Raw genomic sequence first — 12132 nt, forward strand, 5'->3', positions numbered from 1 at the left:
GCTCTTGTGGGCTCTCAGGCTCCACAGGGGCAAAAAGGGCACGGGCAGCGGCCTGGGGACACACAGCAGCGCCTATCCTCCAGCCCTGCTCTGGGCTGCCCCGGGGCTGGCCCTGCTGCAGCGTCCCAGCCCGGCCTGCCGCGCTCTGGGGCGCACTGAGGGACGGGCTGAAACCCGCTCATTTCTGCTGCCCGAGGCCTGCCTTGAGCACAGCGGCAGTCCTGTTTCAGGCACTGCCTGGGGCTTGCAAAGGGCAGATCTCCTCTGATGAGGCAGYGTGGGCAAAGTCTGGGGCAGCACCAACAAAGGCTCCCCAGGGCAGACCTGGAGGTGTCTCCAGGAGCCTCCCCACACATGTTCAGAAACACCCTGGGAAGTATATTCCCCAAACCCACCCCTCTGACGTCCCTCAGATGTCCCTCCCATCACTTCCTCGTATTCTGCCTCCACAGAAAGCCACAGGTGATGCTCCAAACTCTGACACTGAAGGAACAAGTTAAAAAATGGATCATGAAAAAGATGGGGAGAGGTTTGGAAGACCATTGAGACGCCAAGGCAGAGACGCAAGGTATTGAGGCTGCAATGATTAACAACAGTGGCAAATGAACCAAAGCAACCACCCTGAAGCGATGCTCTAGCTCCAAAGAGGAATATAAACCCAGTAAAAGAAAACATCCCTGACCTACTTAACATTTCTCTCCATCACCTTTAGTCCATTTGACGGAGGAAACAAGGCCTGTTCAACACAGGGACATGCTCAAGGCACAGGAAGCAATGAGAACATTGGAGAAGAAAAAAAATGACCAATATTCACCCAAGAAAAGCTTCTCCCTCCTTCTGAAATTTCCTTCTGTGGTTGCACAGTTATTCCGATTACCAAGGAAAACCTGGGCGAGCATTTGATGACGGGTTCTGCTGATATCCTCCTGCATTTCAGTATTTGCAGGAATCCTTTTTTTTTTTTTTTTTTTTTTTTTTTTTTTTTTTTTTTTCTGCAGGAAATTTGTCCTCTCCCTTACCAGCTTTTTTTTTTTTTTTTTTTTTTTTTGGTTGTTGTATAAATATTTACTAATTAGGAATGCACACAAAAAGAGGATTTGAAAATAGTTTGTTTTAAAATGGGAAGTGGTTTTGATCTCTCTATGAGGAATGCACCTCTGCTCTCTTGTTAGGAGATGGTCAGCTGAATGCTGTAGAAGGGTAGAAAATATCATAAACATTTGCAGGCAGTTACAGACTGAATCTTTATTTTTGTTTTGCTTTTAAAACAGGCATTCAATATTTTTTAAGAGCAAGGGATATTGGAAAGGAAACATGATACCTCTGAAACTCAATTTTGAAAAATGGCTAATTTTTAATCAAAATAAATTTTAGAAGAGAAAAATGTGGATGCTTCTCTGAAGTGATAAATCCCAGCTGTTTCACATGGGGCCTATGTTTCAGGGAGAAAGCAGTTCTCAAAGCAGCTCATTAACTAAACCTCACAGTGTCCTTGTGAGGCAGGCAACATCTTATTCAACGTACCCATTGCCAAGGAGAAGCAAAGAGAAGTGATTTTCCTAAATCCATTTTGACAGCCTACAACAGAGCCAGAAAGAGCTCCAGTGGTTCCAGCAGCCCGAGCTCTTGGCACTGCCACCCTTGTGAAGCAGATGGGAAAAAAATCAACACATCTATTGGGGAATGCTAGAAATATCAAATTTCTTGCTTAAGGGTGAAAAGGGCTGTTTTAACCAATTCATTAATTATGACTATGTGACGAAACAAGTTTTGGAGTTCAGTGTCTAACTACTCAAACTTTCATTATTATTCTTCTCTGTAAAACCAAACTCTCAAGATAGCAACTGTCAATCTGATTATTATGTAGTTAAATGAGGGGGAAAAAAATCTTGTTCTTGCTCACCTGCAAAAATTTCCCTGTGCCTTGTAATTAGTTGTCTTTATAAATTTATTTTACATTCATTTGAGTTTTCCTTTCTAGATGTGACTGGTCAAGTTAAACCATAAAGATTATTCATGGAAAAGCAATCACAGTTGGTTACTAGGATACAAAAAAAAATCACTTAGCACATTTCTCCAGCGAACACACACAAATTCAATAAATGGTGAGTTTCTTCTTACATAAAGAGCAGGATTGCAAAGACACTTCTTGAAACCCGTTAAAATAAATTAATATCTTAATTACTATGCAAGAGCAAAAGAAATAGAAGAGTTAGCTAAGCTTGCAGGTGAGCTGCATCCTTTGTCTAGTCATGGAAAATTATTTTGGACCCAAGTATGGTGTAAATGGGTGGCAGATTCATTACTGCCAGTATCCATGTGCAGACACTGCTATTTGGCATGCTCACATGCCTTTTCAACATGGAAAACGTAAGCAGTAGAATAAGTTAGTCTGGAAGAGGCCATTCTTGCTTCAGAAGAATCTCTTCCTGGACAATTCTATGCATACAAAAGGCTTTACATAAAGGGATTTACCAGCAAGTCCCTGAATCTACAAGGTGAAATGAGAGAAGTTTTCCTGCACGAGGTTGTAGCTGTCAAGACCATCAATATTAAGCCAGCCTCCACAGCGCAGGGCAAGTGCCGTTGCTGACGCTTACATACTGTTCAATGTGCAATCAAATTAAGTCTGCTCCAAGACACTTAAGACGCTTTGGAAACACCACCTAGAATCAGGAAATTCATTCTAGATACTTAATAGGATTTAGTCATCCTTTTGTTTTTGTAGTTTGTGGTTTTATTTTGCTCTGTCCTTTCCTAGCCCTCCTAATACCCCCAGCGGGCCCCTGGCACGGCTCGGCACAGMCTGCTGTTCAAGGCTGTGAACACACCCGACTGACTTTGATGGCTAAGATTAGTTTCTATAAACTTTAACCTGGATAGATTTCCTTGAAATTCTGATTTGCGAAGAGTTCGTCCTTCTCGGCCACCCTCTCCCTTTGATCACCCGGGCGGCACAAGCAGTGCTGCTCYGGTGCTGGCGAATCACACACGCATYGGCATTTAAAACTCACAGAACACATGGCAGCAGGAGGTCCTGCCTCATACCTCCAAGGGGACCTCTCCATTCCAGGATGGAGCAACCCAAATGCCCAGCATACTGAAATTCCTGCAAGCCTTCCTCCCTGCGAGCGTGGGGAACCTCTGTGTGTGCTAAGCTTCCACTCGCTGCCTGCACGGGCTTCAGCTCTCATTTTTCAGATGCCTTGGTTGAGAAGGGTTAAGTTGCCCGTGCCCCTGTCTCTGGGGCTCCCCGACTCTCCTGCACTACAAGTCACGACAAGTCTCACTGCTTCCCCGTCCCTACACCAGCCCTGCCGAGCCGTCCCCTCTTGCAGTGGCTCTGCCACTCAGGCTTGTTCCAGAAAACCTTCCTCCCCTTCTGACCCATCAGCTTGAATGCTAGCTGTGCCCTGGTAGCTCTGGCCAGGGAATACCCTTTCCTTTCTAAGCACCTCTCCAATTTCCTCTAGAAATGGCTCACTTCAGTCACAAATCCATCACAAGGCTGTCTGTATGCTGGTGCTTAGGTTGTTTGTGAAAACCCAGTCTGCCATGGCTTTGCTTTCTGCACCATGGGGACAGCTTTCTCGGAGAGCCCTGGCTKGGCATCTCCCTGCGGCACACGGCTTCCTTCTTCCTCCAACCCACTTCTTACTCAAGAAGCAATTTCAATATATACCATTTTCCTAGACAGCTCTGCAGCCTGCACACCCCATCCATGTTTTTGCTTAAAAAAAAATCCCACTAGGCTTGATTTGCACCAGCATTAGCAGAGCAGGCTGCATTCACCAGCCAGCAGCGGAGTCCCAGGGAGCACCGAGCTGCAGAGCAGATCGGCCACTGATTATCTGATAAAAGTCGGGCTGCTTAAACACTTGTTCCATTGTGCAGTTTGTCCCATGAACCGCCATATGAAAGCTATCTCTGTGTTTTTATAAATCTGCACAATGGAAATTGCACAATACACCAGTTAAGGCTCTTTATCACTGAAAGTGAAGCAACAATCTAGCAAGCAAAACACCGTTAGATCACGTTTTTCAAGGTTGGAACACCTTTCACTTTGCAGGATAAGGTAAATAAGAGGTGTTGCCGGCTTTCACCGTTCCAAAGAACAATCTCTCTAACAGGCATTTCTTGGAAACACCTGTCTTAAAGCTGACTCTACGGATTATCTAGGCCAGCTTTCCGCTTTGATGGAGACCATCTACTCTTGTCAGGCCTAATAGATGAATAACAAACTTGTTCTTAAAGACCTAGAGCGATTAAGATTATTCTAGTTTACACATTCCACCAAGACTTGCCTTGTGAACCCCACTGAGCCCCCTTGAGAACATCCCTTCTTGGCCAGCAATAACTCCCTGTGGCCTTGGCTCATTCCTTCTCCTTTCAGCAGCAGCTGTGGTTGCTGTCAGGACACCGGACCAGACAGACCTTTTGTCTGACCCACAAGGTCAGTCTTACATAGCTATGTAGTGGTAGTCAACTCCTCTGCCAGGTCCATGCATCGGGGAGCCTGGAGCGTTCCTCCTGCAGGATCCCAGCCCCAGCTGTGAGGCAGATGCCAAGCCTTTCATGTGACCAAGCAAACGGTCTGTACAATAGTGTCAAGTTCAAGACCCCAACAAATAGCAATTTCCCTTCATTTGGAATTATGCTTTCAACCTTAACATCACACAGTGCAGATAACTTTTGAACTCTACTACATAAATTACAGAACATGCTAAGCAGAGAGCCAGTRCCCTGATGAGACCGAAATAGATAACAAACTCAGTAAAGCTGTTGCCACAGTGTTAGTTATCTCTGAGGGAAGAGAGATAAACTTGAATGAAATTATTTTATTTCTGCTCCCAAATGAGATCTTCTATCTTTTATCTTTGCCTTGTCAAGCAGGGTTCGGCAGTTTTAACGTTCTAGTTACGGAGCAGGGCAAAAATCAAACAACTGTTTTTTCCTGACATTTGAAAACCTGATGGAAAACTTTCTCTCAGGGAAATTCTCTTGATTGACTATCTTTTCTATGCTGTTACACAGGCTATGAAAGAGAGAGATTTGCTTTTATGTAGTCTGAATAGTTATTTCTCCCATGTAGTCATAGGACATTATGCCATCAGGAGTGCAATCACAGGAAAACCAGAGTCATAGACAAATAGATGGTTAAAACAAGAGAAATCCTACAGTACAAAAGTCTCATTATTATGTAAAAATCCACTGCGAAGCACGAATATAGAGAACAAAAATTGCCATTTGTACGGTTAGGTATATATTTAGGTATAGATATGGAAAGGCAAGTGTTTACCTCTGTAAACACAACTGCGTCCATTTTTTCCTTTTAAAGAATTGGTAGCTCTTAAAAATCCAGAATGTGATTCCTCTGCTGTAAGGACAAGCTTTGAAATGTTGTTAAATGGGTTTTCCTTAAGGATCCTTGCGTGTAATTCCCCCAGCAAGTGAGGAATCATTTCTTATGTTCTGGTTTGGCTTCTTCACACCAGTAGGAGGGGGAAAAAATAATTTTAAAAGGCTTTGCTGGAGCAGGGAAAGGGACCCGGTCTGTTCTCAGTGGGAGATCTCCCAGCTACACCAGGGCCAGGGGTTTGAGAGAACAAACTCTCTTAAGAGGATGGCGAGCTTTGCTCCCACAAGGCAAAGATCTCCCTGGACACAGAGGGAAAAACAAATTAACAAGCAAAAAATCRCTTTCACCTCCCTCCCTCCTCCCCAAGCTCTGCTGCATCTGCTCAGGCACCAGGAATTTCATGTTCCAGCACTCGCTAATTGAGACAACAGGGCACCCCGGTCTGAAGAGAAGAGCTGGCACAGCTTTGCCGAGATGCAGCTTCCAGCAGACATCTCCACGCCAGCGATCCGTACATTTTAACACATGGCAAAACACGCAGCTGTCAACAAGGAGGACAAAGATGAACCCAAAGGAAATGGCACATGCTCCTCCAAGCCCAGCATCTCCTAGCAGACACGGACCCAGCGGGGCGCGTTGCTCCCCACGTGCAAGTGCGGCACGAGGAGGCTTTTGGAGAGGCAGCAGCACTTTGCCACCTAAGGGCATTGGGGCCTCCAGAAGAGCAACYTGCTGGGGAGTCAGACCCAGTGGGTACCGAGGTGGGGAAATGGCCTCAGTGAGAACAAGCAAAGAAAACACATAAGTGCTTTTTGAGGAAAACTTCCTCCTGCTGCTGCAGAGAGAGAAGCGTCTGCGAGCCCGGGCAGCTCCCTGGCTGGGCACCCACCTCACTTGGCATCTGTTTCTAAGCGCACATATGTCTGCCCTGGGGGCAACATCTGGAAAACAGTTCTGCAGCCAAGCTCTGWTTTGCAGCCTCAAACAAGCACGTGGCCAAGGAGCTCATTAGGCGCCGGGAAGGTGCCTCGCCGTGAGTCACCGTGGGCTTTGGCTGCCGCAGCAAGGAGAGGCTCCGAAAGCCAGAGAGCGCCTTCCGAGACCAAGCATGGGGAAGGTGGACGGGCAGGGGCCTGAGGAGAAGACCCCGAGGAGCCGGTCAGAGCACACGCATCTTCTGCACAGCACGGGGACAGGGCACTGGGCATCGTGTCCCCRTGGCTCAGCCCCGGCCATGCTGTGCCATTCACAGAGCCATCCCAGCAGAGCAGCCCCTGCTCCGGCTCTCCCTCTTGCTCTATAAACACCGGGATGCTGTGGAGCAGAGGTTTCCTTTCAAGGCAAACGGTRCCACAAGGACCCTGCCGGGAAGCTGCACAGGCCTGAGCACCRGCAGATTCCCGGGACCCAGGGGCATCTTATCTGCCCCGACGCAGAGGTTGGTGAGCACAATACACAAGGTGGATCCCAACTAGAATGGGAAGCAAGGCATAAACTGCAGTGACTCATCCCTTTCATGTCAAGTAAACATTAATGCCTGCACATTCAAACTTGACTGCCTCGAGTTAAACACCTTAAAGATATTTAAACACCTAAATATGCTGTCAAATTATAATGTGCTGGGTAGCAGTGACTTCCTCTGGCTGCACTGAGGGCTCTTTGCATAGGTGAGTTTTTGCATATGCCTATGCACAGGGGTGTGATTTTAAGCACCTTTGCTGGGATCAGGCAGTGATGCAGCAGCCCTGCTGACTTGCAGCAATTCCCCAGGTTAATAAAAAGGGAAAAAAAGCACTTTCTCCTAGATATCCTAGGAAAGCAATTCCCCCATCAGAGAGCAAACATGATATACAAGAGGAGGCATCCTGCTAGCCCTCTGTGGCATGTGAGAGTGGAGAGATGCTCTTACTTTAATGACACAYTTGGCAACGCGCTGCGTGTGTCGGAGAACACAAGGGGCCACAGGGCATGGCACAAGGCTCCACTTGGGACTGTCCCCATGGGTGATGCCTTCCTGGCTCCACGCACAGCTGCTTGCCCAGCCTCATGCCACCAAGATGCCAGTGGGAGCAGGCAGTGCGTCGTGCCAGTTGGCTGCAGCAGCACATTTTTGGGTATGTACTGTGCAAGGCGGTTTAAAGATAGCCCTTGGTATATGATCAACCTGTTCCAGCTCTAAATCACGCTGAAGGCTGAGAGTTTCACGTKTTTTTCTTTTGAAGAGTGAAAAAGCTGAAAGTTACAGGAAAAGCAGAAAGTTACAGGGGAAAAAAACAGCAAATTAATCTATTTCTGCACTTGTATGACCTTTTTCCTGGAGATGCTTCACGTCTGCATGTTAATTAATTAACTCTCGTATCCCCACGTGAGCCAAACAGTGTTTTCTACCTCCCTTACGCACAGAGAGACACGGCCGGGTGAAGTCACCTGCTTAAAGGTCAGACAGGGAGTCAGCAGGAGAAGCAGCGACAGGCTCCCGAAATCTCACCTCCTGGACCGAGCGAGGCGTGAAAACAGACCAAATTGGGCTGTTAGCGAGCAAGGCTTAACACCTGTAATCACCGCGTTGAACCAAACCCAAGCCCCAAACTGGTCTGAACAGGTATCTTTTTCACTGAAACCAGAACAACCTGAAGTGTTATTTTGTAGTTTTGTTGAAGTCACCCTGGAACCAAACCAATTTATTGAATTAATTCCCTGCTCATTGTGCTGGTAACTCCTCCTACGGTGTATCATTAGTARCCAACGGGGAAAGAGGGATGAGAGAACAAATCAGAACAAAAATGCTCCTTGAAGCTGAGCTTTTACCCTACGATAAAGGCAGGCAGACTTTCCTCCACTTTGGCACTAATATCATGCAAAAGTGGTGTGTGTATTATGACAATGAGCATCAGTATTTTAAAAGGGATATGCAAAAACATCATTATCTTTTACCCACAAGCTATAAATTCCTGCTGTTCTCCTCTAAGTGGGACCCTGACTATCATCTTATTGCCACTGACACGCAGGAGGAAGCATCAACCTGTCAACGGTCTAAACTTGGGATTACTGACTTGCTAAAACAGGGTTAATTATTAAGCCTGTCTTCAGAAAAAGACAAAATAATTTCTCAAAAATAAGAAATTAAAGCCATTTCTCCAAGAACAAGCCCCATTCTCCCTTATGTTTACCAGACACAAATGCCAGTCATACTTGGTATTCCTCGCAGTTGTGAGGCAGGCAGTGGGAGAAGCATTGCAATCGGATCCCAGGCAGATTCTTAAAAGGGAATTCGGCTCCTTCGCTAAATACCAGCGACCCTATTTGGGCCAGGATCAACAGCTGGGACTCRAGGGGCGAGTTCCTTGCCTGTGCTCAGCATGGTGAGGACCTGCTGCCCTCCCTGTCCTGCCACCACAGCTGCTGTCCATGCGTCCGCAAGCTGCACCAAGCCTCCTTGCACCCTGCATGTGATCCCAGCTGCCTCCCAGCACCTTTCAGCTCCACGGAAGGGCTTCTCCAGGTCAGGAGGATGTTAACCTTTCCCGGCCTGTTGGAGGAGCAAATTTTGTCCTCAGTACTGCTAGGCTTCCTGCTTTTTCAGAGGAGACTTCATACCCTCACCTAGCTCCTGGCWGTTTGCAAGCCCTGGTGAAAGTACCTGGTGAGGAATGGTTATGGAAGTGCCTTAAACCGGAGCAATCAGCACCGTCCRCTAAGTGCAGCCGTGTGCTGCTTGCACAGGAGACAGCAGCTCTTCAGCCACACCACCGGTGCCAGTAGCCACAGTGTCATCCAGACCCTGGCACATGAGGCACCAGCCAGCAGCAGGGACCAGCCTCCCAGCCCGCTCGGCAGGTCTGGACAAGTCCCACCCAGGGACTGCAATGTTGCAAGCCTAGTTTATCACCTACGGGAGACAGAAAATGGCATGCCTCAATAATAAAGAATTCACTCTTGCTTAACCACCTGCCCGCAAATCATCCCRGACAATGGCTGAAACATCTACATCCCTGCATAAATTCCCATCCTGCACGTGCTCCAGCTGCAGATGGAGAAGGGTCGGAAGCGGGCAAGCAGAGAATGGACATGGCTCATCTCAGCTTGCCCCACAAGGGACCAGCCGCCCCAGTCGCCCCTGCAGGGCCAGAGCAGTGGGAGGGAACGGGAGCAGGGCTCCGTGCATCATTTAGCTGTCATCTAGATAAGAGCAATTTCCACCACCACCTCAGGACCGTTGTTAAGCGTATCTGACACATCACAGCTCATTCCCATTCAGATGCCTCCTCAACCAGTTCAAATATAGAAGCTGCCTTTCATTAGCCCCAGCCTATTACTCATTTCAGTTCCCCTCCAGTTGGAGACCTCGCTGCCGAGCCGGCGCTGCCTTCGCGCACCGCGTGCTAACCRTGAGACCCTTGGCAAGCCCAAGTTTCCCAAATTCCCCACACCAATTTCTGCAGCATCAATAGCATGTGTTCTTGTAGCATTCACTGGAAATGTGGTCAGAAAGGGTGAGGCTGCGTGGGATTCAAAGATGCAGCAAACCCACAAAATCGATTCCAAAGAATTTACGTGTAAAAATGAGCTGAGCTGTGTTCCGTAGGATTTAAAAATGAATTCTATTATTTGAGAAGAGTGTTTACATTTACAGGCAAACCCCAAATTGTTGATTGTTTGGCTTTTCCGKGAGCCAAATAATGGATGTTTTCCAGATTTTTTCTACGTTTGATTAGAATGGAAAGACCTTTTCCACCTTCAGCTATGCTGAACAAAATGATAAAAAGGGGRACAACAGCTGAACGCTTCTATAGTTAGCAAGAAGTGTAACACAACAGGCTGACAAATTTTAGATTACAGAAGAAAAAAAGAAAAATTACTACAGTCTCTGGGACAGGGGAGAGAAATTCCCTTCTTACTGAAAATGAGAGTGTAGGTTCATTGCTCYGTCTAACAGCGTGAGAGAGCGGTGCATTTTAGATATGTTTTTCAATAGAGAAAAGACTTCATTCTGATTGATTATATTTGAGTGACTCTAAGTAACCAAGACATTTATAAACAGGACTTCATCCAGCCCTTAGGAAAAACTTTATTATTTTCAAAACAACCCATCCAAAAAAAGTTCTAAATTTGCCTCTCTCTATAATAACTTTTGGATAATGAAAGACAAACAATACAACTAAGATCAATATGAGCAACCACATAAAAAATTACTGATTCATGTCCAGCTTGACAAAATATATGCTTATAAATTAAAAATGGAAACATCCAACATTTTTCACGTTGCCTTATGTTAACAGCCTCTTTCAACTATCATTACTCTGTAAAAACTGAACACGGCTGAATTTGCAGAAGAGACATTTTTCAGCATCTTTCAGCACATKAGCAAATAGTGTTCAAGTGTCCTGCGTGTATTTTGCCTTGCGTAATTTGACAAATGTTTGCAAATGAGCTATCCACAGTAAAGCAATGCTTTGTAGACAGCTTCCACCTGGCAAGACASGGCTGAGACTTCCAAGGCCATTCGAACAACGTTGGAGCTGGGAGGTCTCTATAAATCAGGTCTTAAGTTTTTCCATCAAAGTTTTCCTCTTCCTCAAGAATTTTCATAAAAGCACCACTAGGATCCCTTTAATGCGAGAACTGCAGCACAGCTGATGTCATCCCTTTTTTTAAATTCACATGTGTAAGGCTGAGCATGTGAAGGCTGCTCAGGAAAGACTGTTCTAGCAATAGGCAGAGAGGCTGAGCCAACCTCAGCCTTCTGCAAAGGAGCTCGCAGCAGCAGCATCCCACTTCTCAGCAGGTTCAGCTATTTTTTCCTTTGGGAAGTACCAGCCTTACCAAAGCGTCCTCCCCTGACCCAGGGATATTTCCACTGCCCTCTCAGCTCGTTGCATGTGAGCCTCGATGTTGCCTCTGGGCTGAAAAGCCTGCAGACAAAATGAATTTCCTCCAAGGTCACGCACTCCTTTCAATGCCTTTATTTGCCCGTTTGTGAGGTATTAAATAAACTGCAAACTTACAGTGAAAAGAGGTAATTTCCCATATGAATGTAATAGTGAGATGAGATGCATAAGCTTTCAGCTAGAAATCTAATCACAGGTTCATAGCCAAACCACAAGTCTAGAGGCTTTCTTTTATGCCTTSAAAGTCCTAAGCACCCTCTCTCTTTGCAAAGACAATATATGGCACATCCAAATGCAAATCTATTCCTCTCTTTATTTCTATATTCAGCTCTCCGGCTGATTACAGGGAGGCATGTGCATGTGTTCAATAGGACCTCCTGCTTCTTTAAATAAGTTTAATAATACCCTTTTCATTTATAGGAGCCCAAGATACAAAGGATGCAACACAGGAACTCTGCGAGAGGAGAAAAGAAAGCAAAAGCAAAGTAGCTGAAGATACAGGCGGGCAGGGGCTCTGTAATTCAATACTGTTCATTCTATAGAGACCAAGGGCTTTTATTCTGCACCGAGCCTTTGAGGAGGAAAAAGGGCCAGGGCTCCGAACTTGAACAGACTCAGCCCATCTCGCGTGCGAGGGCAGCGTGCTCCAGAACGGCAGTGTGAAAGCACGGCACCCTTCCCCAATATTCCAGCCCTGCTTTCAAAGAGTTTGTCCTCCAGCAACTCTAACAACTAACGCCTCGCTGCACAGCTGCATGAAAATCCTTAAAAAAAAAAAATAAAAATAAAAATAAAGAAAGAAAAAGAAAAAGAAAAAGAAAAAGAAAAAGAAAAAGAAAAAGAAAAAGAAAAAGAAAAAGAAAAAGAAAAAGAAAAAGAAAAAGA

At 46.1% G+C, this 12132-nt stretch overlaps 1 protein-coding gene across 1 annotated transcript in view; it reads right to left on the minus strand.

The window, feature by feature from the left end:
• The window catches only part of NEURL1B (neuralized E3 ubiquitin protein ligase 1B), a 30748-nt gene that overhangs the window by 18209 nt on the left and 407 nt on the right, over positions 1-12132 (minus strand). The window lies entirely within an intron of this gene.

This window comes from Nothoprocta perdicaria, unplaced genomic scaffold (assembly GCF_003342845.1).
Source record: "Nothoprocta perdicaria isolate Ctin4 unplaced genomic scaffold, notPer1 scaffold_5, whole genome shotgun sequence".
Classification (NCBI taxonomy): Eukaryota; Metazoa; Chordata; class Aves; order Tinamiformes; family Tinamidae; genus Nothoprocta; species Nothoprocta perdicaria.